At 44.7% G+C, this 14,247-nt stretch overlaps 1 protein-coding gene across 2 annotated transcripts in view; it reads right to left on the reverse strand.

Moving 5' to 3' along the window:
* The window catches only part of GRAP2 (GRB2 related adaptor protein 2), a 67,801-nt gene that overhangs the window by 21,519 nt on the left and 32,035 nt on the right, over nucleotides 1–14,247 (reverse strand). The gene's annotated exons all lie outside the window — the stretch shown is intronic.

Below are 14,247 nucleotides of genomic sequence, written 5' to 3' on the forward strand. Positions count from 1 at the left end.
GCTATATTTAACCAGGCAGTGTTAATTAGACAGATGCCATTTTCTCTTTTACATCTGAATCATTTAAGAGAATTAGGCAGCGTTGGTCAGTGGGGAACTTAACCATCTTCTACATGGTTTGAGAGTAGAAAGCATTCTCGTTTTAGAACTGGGAGACTCAGATTCCAAATTTTATTATTATTACTCTGAAAGCCAACATGTTCTGGAAATTTTCATTTTCATGCCTCTGGATTGAGTGAAAATATTGGCCCCTTGTATAAAGATAAAGAAGTCAACTTACAAATGAAATATAGTTGGGTTTTTTAGGAGACAGTGGGGTGTAATAGAAAGAGAGCAAAGTCCTGGTTTTGTTGATGGACAGCTGTGTGATCTTGTGCAAGGAAATAAACCTCCTAGAGTCTCAGTTTCCTTGTTCATAAAAGGGTGATCATAATGTCAAATGAAGAAGGATGTAAGATGAAATTAAATAATAGACACCAGATGTTATCCAAGACAAAACTGAGGGAATAGCATTTATATTTTTGAATAATTTTGTAGAATGAATTTATCCTCAGCAAAGGCAGCCTAGCCAAAAGCTGAAATAATTTTCTTCTGATTTTCCCTGCCTCCTATAAAGTTTTCTCTTTGAAATTTGATGCTTATTCTCCATGACCCTCAAGTTCTTTGGTTCTCTGCTCACTGTCAGGACACCGTCTTGAACACTGCTGTTTGGCATTAATGTTTTGCAAAATGTGTCTTAAGTATGAAACTCTGTAGCTCAGAAATCTTCAAACCTAACTGACTTTCAATGACCAGTAAACTGGGACCACAGTTGTCCTCTCAGTGGGAATTTCTGCCCAGATGAGGAGATTTAGGTAAATAAGGAAGGTGGTTGCCCGTGGGAGGGGGTGACTCACATAGAGCAGGGGATTAAAGCTGACTGCTGCAGCAGTGGTAGCAAGGGGCGCCTCCTCTGATTCTCCACATTTGCTTGGTCTTCCAAAGGCCATTTGTAGGGATGAACATTACCAATTCCAAAGACATATTAAGCAAAAAATATTTCAGGAACCAAAGAAAAATGTCATAGCTCACTGCCTGAGCTTTATCACCAGCCAAAACTTATTTCCAGACTCAAAATCTATATACTTTTTATGCACTTTCTTCAAGATCTGTCCATCTAAGGCAAATTAAAATTTTTGTGACCTGGGATGACCCACTCAACAGGAAGGAGTACTCTGTCCTCCTGGGTGAAAGCTAAATGCTTTTGCTGATTGGATTCACCCCATTACTTTCACATGCAAAGCTTTCCCTAATTAAGGCCTTGCCTCTGGTTTGCAGGATGATGGGTTCCTGTGGGTCACCCTCATGGTATCAGCAGCAGACACTGGTCACATCAGGAGATCAAGTGTCAGGTGAATGGTCCTGAAAACCAAGATCCCATTTCTATGCAAATTTACCTTAATAAGCAGGATGGAGACAAGGAGAGGGCAAATGCTAGACATATTAGAAAATCACATACATTAGAGATGAAAAAAAGAATCTAAGCCATGCTCTAGAGATGACCTTGAGCTTAGAAAGATCTTTCCTACATTACATGTAACTCAGATCAGGCCTGGATGCTTGGTCCAGGCTGGCTCTAAGTCATTCAGTGAGAAGGCTGGAAGCAGAAGGAAAATTGCTTCTGAATGGTGGCACTTTTCTCTGCCTTCCCCCAGGAGGCAGGTGGTGTCGCAAAGCCAACAACAGAGGCACACTGCAGAGCTCCCCAGCTTGTAATATTAATCCTGGCTCAGAAAACTCAATTAAACAGGCCCACTCTTCATGAAATCACTTTGAAAAAATTTGCTTGCGTCCCATTTCCATTTGTGAAATGAAATCTGTTCAGATGCTGCTTGGTGGCAGAGAGATGCCCCTGCTGGAAGGGGTTGGGGGTTGCTCCGTTTTCATTCAAATAACAGGGCTTTGCAAGCTCTTCCCTTGAATTTACTGTTCCCTGCTTCCCTAATAGCAGAGAACGGTAAATGTGCCAGCCCCAGGGGTTGGTCTTCTGTTTGATCATAAAAATGCATGGAAATTGATATCCTATTCCTTGCTATCCATTAGTTTTAATTTTGAAAAGTTAAAAATTACCACCCGGGAAAAAGAAAACAGAGCTAACACAGTTTATTCAGTATTTATCCATTTTGTTTGATAGTCTGTACCTACCACTACTACATACTGCATCTGCAAGAGAAAAGTAATAAATGATGGAGATAAAACATGGTAGCAACAATTTCATGAGAGAAAAGGTGGGGGTGGGGCCGAGAAAGAAAGGGCAGCAGCCCCAAGAACGCAGAGGAGCCTTCTCACTGCTGTTTGCAGTAGAGTGCTCCTGACCTCAGGGGAACATGAAGACAGACACCTCTTCAGAGAGCCACACAGATGGGTTAAATGTGCTTTCCCTTCCAGTGATCAGTCTTAGAAACGGCTGCATTGCTACCTGCCATAGTGTGAATGAGAAGTGACAGCATTCAGGTGCCGCTGTCAGCCGCTTCCCCCATTCATCCCAGGCCCGGGGATGGTACCATTTGTCCAGGAATCCCGCCTCTGAATCATGCAGGGCTCCTGCCCCAGGTGCTGGCTCTGTTTCCTCACCAGCCCTCTGCATCTCTCTCCCTCTCCTGCTTTACAAATGGCATGGAATGCCCATTAGCAGCCCTGAGACAGATCATCCCGCATGCCAACAGGATGCCCCCAGCATGCTTTTATCTGCCCTTGTATTTCCATTTAAGTTTCGTGTACCACCAAAATCCCTGAAAAACAGTCAGGCAATATACTAGGAATGCTTATCTACTTCTAAAATATGTCACCACAGAGGATGAAAACAGAAGTTGGGAGACAGTTCTTTAAAAGAGTCTGCATTTGAAAGCCAGAGTCAGGTGATGTGTTCAGAAGAAACACATAGTTTCCATCAAAATGGTACCAGGGAAGCAACTTCTTGAACAATTTCAGCTCCTCCTAATTTGGCTATGAATAGCCACAGTTTCCATTTTCTGTATCTCTGAAAAAGAGTGTTGGCATAACAGCACAGAGCTGTTGTAAGATTCAGGCTCAGGCCCCGGGGAAAGAAGGAATCCTGTGTGTGTGCTCAGTCGTGTCTGACTGTTTGTGACCCCATGGACTGTATCCTGCCAGGCTCCTCTGTCCATGGGGTTTCCTAGGCACACATGCTGGAAATTCTCCCCCTTTCAATCTGTCAGGCAAAGCCCCTCTTGGAGTCAGTGGGAAGGCAGCACTTCCCCACCTGCCCGCCTAAATTGACACGGTCAGTGACTTTTCAGATGTGGGAAACCTTATGTTGCCAGGAAAAAATGATGCTCGCTAAGCCTCACTGTACACAACAGATCTGTTCTTGAAGCGTTATTATGAAGAGAATATTTGTAAATGGAATCATATTAGCGTGCATTATGGAGGCTCATTCTACAGAGGAACCCCATGGTGAATCCCTTTATGAAATGAAAGGGAAAATTTTGTTATGCAAATAGCTACCTTTTAATTTCTCTGTTTTAAAGGCTGGGTTTTTCTTGCACTGAGTCTTAAAATAGAGCGCACCTGTGTATCTCTTCTCCCACCTCACATGGTGGGTTAAATAAATATTAGTTTCCCCTTTTCTTAACCCCCAAATGCTTTGTAAAAACCTATATGTATTGATATATAACATTTTACCTTGTAGTATAGACTCGTGTGTGTGTGTGTGTGTGTGTGCGCGCGCGCGCGTGTACACGTGCACATGCGCGTGCACACGCATGTGAGGGCTCAGTTGTGCCCAACTCTTTGCGACCCCATGGACTGTAGCCCACCAGGCTCATCTGTCCATTGGATTTCCCAGGCAAGAATACTGGAGTGGGTTGACATTTCCTCCTCTAGGGGATCTTCCCCACCCAGGGATCGAACTCTCATTTCCTGCATTGCAGGTGGATTCTTTACCTGTTGAGCCACTGGGGAAGCCCGAGTATAGACTAGTAGTCCTCCAGACCTTTTTTGCAAAGGACCAGAGAGGAGATTTTCAGCTTTGGGGACTGTACAGACTATGCCCCGACCAGGCGTATATCGTTTTTCAGGCAGGTAGCCCGAGAGAACAGTAAATCAGCAGGCGGAGCTGGGTTCCAATACAGATGGATGGCATCACTGACTCAGTGGACGTGAGTCTGAGCAAACTCCAGGAGGTGGTTAAGGGAAACGGTGTGCTGCAGTCCACGGGGTCGGAAAGAGTCAGACACGTCTTAGCGACTGAAAAACAACAAGTTTTATTTATGCTCACTGAAACTTGAATTTTGTATAATTTTTACATGCCAGAAGATATTATTATAATTTTCCCCCACTGTTCAAAAAAGTGAAAACCATCTCATTTGTGGAAAAAATACGTGAGTCAAATTTGACCTACTGGTCATAGTTTATAGACCCTGTATAGTCTTTAAAATTTTTCTTTTTGTTTTTTAGAGAGTTTGGGAATAGGCTATTTTTATTTTATTATTTATATATTTTTGGCCATGCCCTGAAGCATGTGTGATCTTAGTTGCTGGACCAGGGATCAAACCTCTGCCTCCTGCAGTGGAACAGAGGAGTTTTAACCACTGGATAGGGAAGTCCCATGCAGATGTTTTTAGCTATATCCTATCTCCCCTGGTAGTCTGTAAACTTCCTGGGGTCTCAGGAGTAGATGAACCTGGATTTGAACCTCAGATGTGCCATTTACTTCCCAAGCATCCTGCTTCTTCATCCCTAACCTGATTCAGTTCAGTTCAGTCGCTCAGTCGTGTCTGACTCTTTGAGACCCCGTGGAATGCAGCACGCCTGGCTTCCCTGTCTTTCACCAACTCCCAGAGCTTGCTCAGACTCATGTTCATCAAGTCGGTGATGCCATCCGACCACCTCATCCTCTGTCATCCCCTTTTCCTCCTGCCTTCCTAACCCGGTAGCAGCCACCCTTACTTCATGGGGGTCTTGTGTGTAAATGTGAATAAAGACTCTGGCACACAGTAGGCATCTGATGAACAGTAGCAGTTGTTGTTCTTTCTCCTTACATGCCTTGTGCTACCTCACCAGTGCTTACTGGCACCTAGCAAATGCTCGCTGAGCGACTGGCAACATGATGAACGACCTGCCATCAGAATTACAACTGTAATTGATTTCCTCAGAAGAGGGGCAGCCGACGGAAGGACCCATTTACAAGGATCGATTAATTTCCCATTCAAAGGTGCCCTGACTTCTTGGCAGACTCAGCCAGAGATAATGAAACATGCACCCACATTAAAGGTTTGATTTATTTAATCCAATAGAGGGCAATGGTGCACCCCAAACCATGGATTGCATCTCGTCACTTTTCTATGCATCTTGAGTCCCTCACAATCTTTCTCCAGACAGGTTGGCGACTGTCTTCTTTGTCTCTGGTGCATTTTAAGGCATATAAACTTTAACATTTCAAAGACTCTCAAACCCACAAAATACAGATTGCTTCGATGGAAAAGAATCGGAAGACATCTGCTCCTACACATTTTCTGATGCTTCAGTTCTCCTTGAGCTCCCTGGGAAGCAGGTCCCCTTTCATCTCCAAGTGACCAGCCCCTCACTCCTGCCTGTGGGTCTAGGTTGATGTGTGTTGAAACCTCAACTGTGTGTTTTCTTTTATCTTAACCTTCCAGCTGTGCTTAGGGCCCTTCTGCTTTCATTTATCACCTCTTACTGGGCATTGGACAGAACAGGAAACTGAGAAAGGTCATAGAGGGCCCTTCTTGAAAACTCGTACTCATAGGGTGGACAGCTGGGCTTCTCTGGTGGCCCAGATGGTAAAAGAATCTGCCTGCAATGCAGGAAACCCGGGTTCAGTCTCTGGGTCGGGAAGATCCCCTGGAGAGGAGAATGGCTACCCACTCCTGTATTCTTGCCTGGAGAATTCCATGGACAGAGGAGCCTGGTGGGCTATAGTGCATGGGGTTGCAGAGTGGGATGACTGAATGACTAACACACACACACACACAGGGTGGACAACTACCTATCACTCACCTGTTAACCTTGGCTTAAATATTCTTCCAGAGACCTAAATCAATCTGATTCGGAAAAGAAGTGGAAAAAGAAAAAAAGGAAAAAGGCTGAGCATGACCAAGAGATCAAGGCTGGTCTTTCCTCACTTTGGTTTCTCAAATGACAACATTTTGACTCTGTTCTAAACCAGCAGAATTCTTGCTCACAGGGTGCCTCTTAATCAGCCAGCTATGCTGGAAATAACCTTCTTGCTGAACGTCTTACAAGGCTTACAGATTCCTTTTCTGCGCCTACTCTTGAATTACTCCTAACTTGTCCTCTGGAACCCTTATAATAGAGTGCCTCCAATCCTATTTTCATAAGATCCCTTTTCTCCTTTTTCTGGAGATTTGGATCTGAAGTCATGTGTGGAGGGTGAAGTGGGAATTGAAATCATGGCTGCTACCATCGACGGCAGATAGCCGTGAACTTGGAAGCAGCCACCAGGGGCTTCTGCTTTAAACAATTTACAACCAACAGCTCCTATGCTTCTATGGATCTCCCACGTCAGAGAGGCAGGACCATTCCTTTTTGGGTTTAGCATCTCAGAGGCCTTCTCAGGAGGATCTGGCCTGTTTCCATAGGTACTCTCTCCATGGGATATAAACATTTCTGGTTTTTATTGCAACCAGAGTGAGCCAAGACAAGCAAAATGTACCCCACCAAACCATTTCTGGCTAGCTGGCTGAGATTTTAGTGCTCTCTAAAAGCCTCCATTTAAAATGATTTTGTCCACAGGGACATTCTTATTTTTTTCTCGTCCCCAGGTGACTCATTATTTTCTCCTCCCAAGCTCCAGGAAGGACTTCCCTGGTGGCTCAGTGGTAAAGAACCACCTGCCAATGCAGGAGACATGAGTTCAATCCCTGGGTCAGGAAGAGCCCTTGGAGAAAGAAAAGGCAGCCCACTCCAGTATTCTTGCCTGGGAAATCTCATGGACAGAGGAGCCTGGTGAGCTACAGTCTATGGGGTCACAAAAGAGCTGGACACAACTTAGCGACTAAACAACAGTGACAACATCAAGCCCCAGGAAAGGATAAATCCCCTGGCATGACCACCCTGGGTGAACACATGCAACTACACAGGGCCTTTGAAGCTTCTCCAAGGATGGTAATTCCTTGACGGCTGACCTGCTGATGCCAGTCCTGGAGCCACTAGGAAGTGGCTTATGAACGGAAGCCTCAGGGAATGCGCCATCTCCCTGCACAGGTGTGTCCCACACAGAACAATGCATCCTCTAAATGCTTCATTGAGGAAAGCGGCGACAGAGCGGTCCCTGTCAGGTAGCTAATGGGCAGCAGGCAGTGGGATAGGAAACGTGGAGGCGTGCTGCCTGGGATGGGCTCAAGCTCAGCCCATAACCATCCATTGCAAGGCTGGTGGTACCCAGCCCGAGCTTCTAACATCTTTCCCCATCAGGGCTTCCTGCAGACCCTCTGCCAGCCTCTTAGTTTCAGTCCAACCTGGGATCTCCAGACCCACCTGGACCCCTTGACTTTGCCCTGAGTTTTTTGTTGTTGTTTTTTTTTTTTTCCTATTTTCCAAATGGAAATCATCTCTCCAGCTAGAAGGCACTTGGTTTCCAGGCTTGGAAGCTAAAGAAATATATTTCAAAGACTAACAGACAAACGTGACATAAACTAGAGAGTCCCTCTAAGCTCCTGATATCCTTATTTAATCAAATTGCTCTTCTGCTGGTCCCTGTCTGTCACTGTGGATTATGGAGATTTCGCTGGTCTCAAGGATGCTTTCCTCTTTTAAAATTAGCTCTTATTTTCCTCCTTAAGGTTTTTTGTTTTGTTTTGGGCAGAGGATGGGAGGGGGCGGGAGGTAGAAGAGGGAAGAGACAAGTTAGGAGACAGTCCCTGTGCAGATACCCCCCCTCCCCCCCTGCCGTGTAAATTGAGTGATGCCCAGGAGAAGTGTCACCAGTCATGTAAGGATGTGAGAGTTCGACTATAAAGAAGGCTGAGCACCGAAGAATTGATGCTTTTGAACTGTGGTGCTGGAGAAGACTCTTGAGAGTCCCTTGGACTGCAAGGAGCTCAACCAGTCAGTCCTAAAGGAGATCAGTCCTGGGTGTTCATTGGAAGGACTGAGGCTGAAGCTGAAGCTTCACTACTTTGGCCACCTGATGCAAAGAGCCGACTTATTAGAAAAGACCCTGATGCTGGGAAAGATTGAGGGCAGGAGGAGAAGAGGGCGGCAGAGGATGAGATGGTTGGATGGCATCATCGACTCAATGGACATGAGTTTGAGCAAATTCCAGGAGATAGTGAAGGACAGGGAAGCCTGGCGTGCTGCAGTCCATGGGGTTGCAAAGAGTCAGATACAACCGAGTGACTGAACAACAACAACAGAAGAAGGGTCACTTGCTCTTCTTTCTTCTGAATATTTATTACCTTACTTTTCTTTCATCAACACCAGTGCGGCTTATAAAACACAACTTTCTTGTTAAACTCAAAGCATACCGTATAAGATCTCATTCATTTTCAAGCTTTTTGTAAGAAAAAGATCTCTTTCTTTAAACGTAGTGGGTGTGTTCTCTCAAACTCAAGCAAATTCTTTTTTCCTGTCTTGTCACTCTGCCAGGTGAGGCTGCCAGCCACAGTGACCTGGTTTCAACGCTCAAGTCTGTTGCTGAGTTGGTAGCAGGGGAAAACAAGTTCTCTGTGCTACAGTTTCCTCATCAGGGCTTGAGAGATTTCTTACCCCACAGCACAGTGTTTTGGGAAGATGATACAGAAGGTATGGCTCATCCTTGGGAATCGACAGTTTAATGCATCTTTCTCCAAAGCACTTTTGGCCTCTTAGCTATCTACCATTCTGTTTCGTAGAGAAAAAAAAAATTTTTAAACTTCAAAGATGTCAAAACTCGTAACACAAGCATATATTCCTTTGCAGCTTTTCAAGGCCCCCATCTCTGCCCCCATCTTCCTCTGGGCAAGTATTAGCTTCTCCCGGCTTACTGAGGACCCCGGGCTGCAATGTCATCACAGTGCATTGTAATCAAGACAATCCAGTAAGTAACGAGAAAAGATAGCACTGACCAAAGGGAAGTGGGGAAATGGAAGGTTGAGAAACACAAAACAGATTTGGCTTCTGAACCTTATCCGTGGGCCCAGAGCTCGGTCACTGTGTTGCTATCTTGAAACAGGAAGTCCCAGCTCTTCCCTGTAGGAAGACCTCAGGGAACATGCCTCACCAATGCCTAGGAACAAGAACCAGCTAAAACTAATTTCCATTCATCGATATGACCCATTATGTGCCAAGGGCTTCACAAAGGGCCACTGTTTGCAAAATGCATAATCATAATCATCATTATTATTCACATTTTCTAAATATTTTTTGTTGTACCATGGAGCATGTAAGACCTTAGTTCCCCAACCAGGGATCAAACCCGTGTCCCTGCATTGTAAGCACAGAGGCTTAACAGTTGGACCACCAGGGAACTTAATGAATGAGAAAATGAGGTGAGAGATTAGGGTACATGTCTGCTGGTTCCTAAGACTGTGCCCTTTCTTCTCTGTCCTAGCAAAGTACGCAAGTCCTGCACCAGTTCAGGATAATTGCTAACTAGCTTAGGGCCCTCTGAACCTTCCTGGGTTGCTGTCTTTCAGCCAAGCAATTGACGGGAACAATTCCTCACATACCCTCAAATTTCAAGCCCATTGCTCTTTGGTCAAAGAGCAAAGACTCTAATAAACCTGGCTGACCTTACACCAAGCAATTGTGTTTTCAGGCAGTTCCAGACGTGGAAACAATCTCAATTAATAAACTTATAAGGAGCTGTTCTCTTCTCTCCTTTCTGTTCTCCCCCTCTCTCTCCCTCCCTGTTTCTCTCTTGTGATGCCATGTTTTTCTAAAGGTTCCCACCATCACCTTTTCCTACAATGTGTTCTATTTCTTCTTCTTCTTTTTAATGTGGATCATTTGCAAAGTCTTTACTGAACTTGTCACAGTATTGCTTCTGTCTTGTGTTTTGGGGTTTAGGCCTAAGGCATGTGGGATCTTAGGGATTAAACCAGCACCCTCTGCACTGGAAGGCAAAGTCTTAACCACTGCAACACCAAGGGCAGTCCCTGTTCTGCTTTTTTTCAACTTCTTTTTCTGTGTCTTCCAAACACCAGTGAAACTTACCATGAATCTAGTTAGAAAAAGTATATCTAAAATGTCCGTGTTTAAAAATCTTCTATACTGTTCTTATTTAAATAGCCCCATGAAAACATCAATCCAAAATAACAGCAACAAAAATGAAACAGAAAGAGCCCACCCTACTGAGATGTTACCTCTAGCCTGACTCTGCTGCGAGACGAATCTATCACTTGCCACTTCCTCGTTTTATCCTGATTGTTTCCTAAAGCAATAACAATTGTCTGCAGAAACACCATGAATCCTGCTGGCGAAACCCAACCAGGAGTGAAGCCTTAAAAATACCCACACAGAATCAGAAATTACTTAAGGAGCCCTGTACGGAGGGCCGGGGGGAATGGTGGTATATTTGAGTGGAAGACAAGAAAGAGACAGACAGACAGACATTTTACAAATCCCCAGGCTTCATTTTTTCACTTCCTATTTTCTATTCACATCATGATTTCCTCTGGAATTTATCACCAGGATTTTATGGTGCCTTCATGTTCTCTTTCCCTTTTCCCCTTCTGTTCGCTTCGCATTTGTTTTTATTGATTTGGGCTCTGAAAGCTTGGCTCATTTATCACATATTTGAAAGCCTTCATCTTCTTACTCTGTTGTCACCAGCGCTGTAACACCATTCACAAACACCACAAATACTCTCGGCCTCCCCCTCCCTTCCCGCACCATCTGTGCTCGGGGCCACCTTAACTTCACCAAAGCACAAAGGGTAGAGTGGATGACTGCGTGACCACGGCTACTTCAATCTTCTTGTCACTTTTACTTATATTCCCCAGCCCCCATTTATTATTGGAATGCAGGTCATTGTTTTAGTTCACTGGTCTCAAAAGCTGGCAAAAGCGGACATGAACCCTTATGACAGCTTGCCTTCCTTCATTTCATGTCTATCCCTGAGAAATTGGAGGTAATTACATTTTTATTGATCAAGTCACCCCATAAAGGTACTAAAAAGCTGCCAACAGAAGGGAGGATATTGTGAATTGCTTCCATCAAATGAATAACTGGAATATTCTTACTTTTTGGATATGTAGGTCTTAATTTGAGTTTGTTTGAACAGAGGAACACCTGTATGGGCCTTGTTTAAAGTCATTCTCTTTCTTTTTTAATTTCCAGTTTTATTCAAGTAGGCCCTAAATCTCGGATTCTCAAAGCTGAAAGTGATTCAGAAAGTTGGTCTTTTCCTAATTTATTAAGATGACAGAGAATGGGCGTGGTGGGGGTGGGGCAGGTGGACTTGAAAGGAACAGACTAACAGCTTGGTGAACTGGTTACATGAAACCAAAATGTCTGATGATAATTTTCGGTCTGAATTTTTCCCTAAGAAGAAAAAAAATATAAGAAGATGATACTCACAAGCCCCAAATTCTTGTGTCTAAGCTTAAATATGGAGAAGACAATGGCAACCCACTCCAGTACTCTTGCCTGGAAAATCCCATGGGCAGAGGAGCCTGGTGGGCTGCAGTCCATGGGGTCTCCAAGAGACGGACACAACTGAGCAACTTCACTTTCACTTTTCACTTTCATGCATTGGAGAAGGAAATGGCAGCCCACTCCAGTGTTCTTGCCTGGAGAATCCCAGGGACAGCGGAGCCTGGTGGGTTGCCGTCTGTGGGGTCACACAGAGTTGGACACGACTGAAGTGACTTAGCAGCAGCAGCAGCAAGCTTAAATATCACCCTCTCCCACCATCCCAGGTCCTCCACCACACTAACTCCTTGCTCTCCTGGTCACACTGCAGTTTTCCAATATTCTTCTCAAAATGTGTTACCTAGAATTGGATTCAGGATTCAAGATGTGGTTTCAGCTGGGCTGAGTAGTATAGGACTATGTAATTGTTTGATCTATACAGAAGGTCCGTGTAGTCAAAGCTATGGTTTTTCCGGTAGTTATGTGATAGTTGGACCATAAGAAAGCTGAGTGCCAAAGAATTGATGCTTTCAAATTGTGGTGCTAGAGAATACTCTTGAGAGTCCCTTGGAAAGCCAGGAGAGCAAATGAGTCAATCTTAAAGGAAATCAACCCTGAATATTCACTGGAAGGACCGATGCTGAAGCTGAAGCTGAAGCTCCACTACTTTGGCCACCTGAGGCAAAGAGCTGACTCACTGGAAAAGACCCTGATGCTGGGAAAGTTTGAAGACAAAAGGAGAAGGGGGGCGGCAGAGGATGAGATGGTTAGATAGCATCACCGACTCAATGGACGTGAATTTGAGCAAGCTCTGGGAGATAGTGGAGGACAGAGGAGTCTGGAGTGCTGCAGTCCATGGGCTTGCAGAAAGTTGGACACGACTTAGCAACTGAACAGCAACAAGATTTTTATAGTGGTGTCACACTGTTGGCTGTGAGGGATACAGCAACTACAACAAAAGTCCAAGTGTTTCTTAACATGAAGGAGGGTCAAGCCAGGCTTGTCCACTTCTTCAGGGGATGTTTTTGGGAAAGAAAATGTGAGGTTCAACTTTAATCTCTCTGACTTTCCTCTTGTTTTTGCTCCCTGTTGGCAAGTCTTTAGTTCATTGCAACTTATCTAGGTGTGGATTTGTAGCCCTCCTCTTGGTTATCTCTTCCAACTCTCTTTTCATAAGCAAATTCGATGGCTTTTTGGTCTTTATTCCACAATAAACAGAACATGGGCTTTGGAGTCAAGCAGAGTTAGGTTTGAATCCTGGCTCCGTCATTTAATAATTGCGTGGTCATAAGCAAATTGGTTATCTCTGAACTCTGTTTCCTTCCTTAAAAACTCCCTCCAGGTTGACATTCACGTGTTCATCACTATTTTTTGTGTATCAACTGCAAACCTTCCAGCTTCAGTAGTTATCTCTCTACCTGTCTTTCTTATCTTGTTCTCTATGGTATCACGAAAAATGCGATCAGATGCCTTGCTGTGAAAGCAAACTGTGCCATGCCCGTGGCCCTTTCCAAGCCTCAGGAGAAGAAAATAAATCAGAACAGGTCAACTCTTCCTTGAGGGACGCTTGGGGAAATACAAAGTGGAAGAAATTCGGCTTCTCACTCACTTTCCCTCTTTTGTGTTTTCTGTTCCCCGTTCCTTGTCCTCTTTTCCAGTCTGTTGTTTCATTTTCTCGTGTCTTTTAGATCAGCTGCTGTCACATTAGCTGATGCACTCCCATCCTCCCTCCACCCTGCGCTGCCTGCTTGATGGAGTAAAAACCCCTGTGAGTTGAAGAGTTCTGACACACACACTTTCTGAGGGTCATTTTTCTATTCAGAATTTGTCAATGTCATGTTGTCACGCTATCTCCCAGATCCACTCAAGTCTCTCTTGGGACTTCCCAGGTGGTCTAGTGGTTAAGATTTCACTTTCCAAGGCAGGAGATGTGGGTTCAGTCCTTGGTCGGAAAGCTAAGATCCTACATGACTTGTGGCCAAAAAACCAAAACGTTAAACAGAAGCAATATTACAGGCAAATTCAACAAAGACTTAAAAAATGGTCCACATTAAAAAAAAAACAAAACACCTTAAAATAATAAGACTCTCTTGTTTTCATTTCAGGCCTTCAGCAGTCTCTTTCCAACCTGTCTCTCTAAACTGACTTCAGAGCACCACCTACCCTTTGCAAATGTGCCTTAGTGAATGGCTCTTCACTGTTCTCTAAGCAGCCATCCACATCCTCCCTCTATACTGGTCCTCCTCCTGCCGTCTAACTCAGGCTGCTGTACATGTACAGCTGTGCAGGTTGTCTACTGTACAAGGGCCCCCAAATGGGCTTCAGTGGGGACTGAAGAAATTCACCTGGTGCCCTTCTAACCAAGCTCCCAGTCCCAGTGTGGGACTGCACGTGCCTAAAATCATAGGCACACTCCTCTAACTTAGATAAAGGCAGCTGGTTGAACTTCAGCTGCTCCTATAAGGCCTCAGTCAGGGGACCCCTGCTCATTCCCTGTGCTCTCACTCTCTCTTACTCTTCTTGGGGACTCAATGTCTCTGCCCCTTGCCAGCTGTTGTCACCATGTCAAGTAAGATGGGCAAGTATGTGGGCTTTGCAGTCAGACTGCCAGAGTTCACATCCTGGCTCTACCACTGGCTATCTGGGTGA

This window comes from Cervus elaphus, chromosome 22 (assembly GCF_910594005.1).
Source record: "Cervus elaphus chromosome 22, mCerEla1.1, whole genome shotgun sequence".
Lineage (NCBI taxonomy): Eukaryota > Metazoa > Chordata > Mammalia > Artiodactyla > Cervidae > Cervus > Cervus elaphus.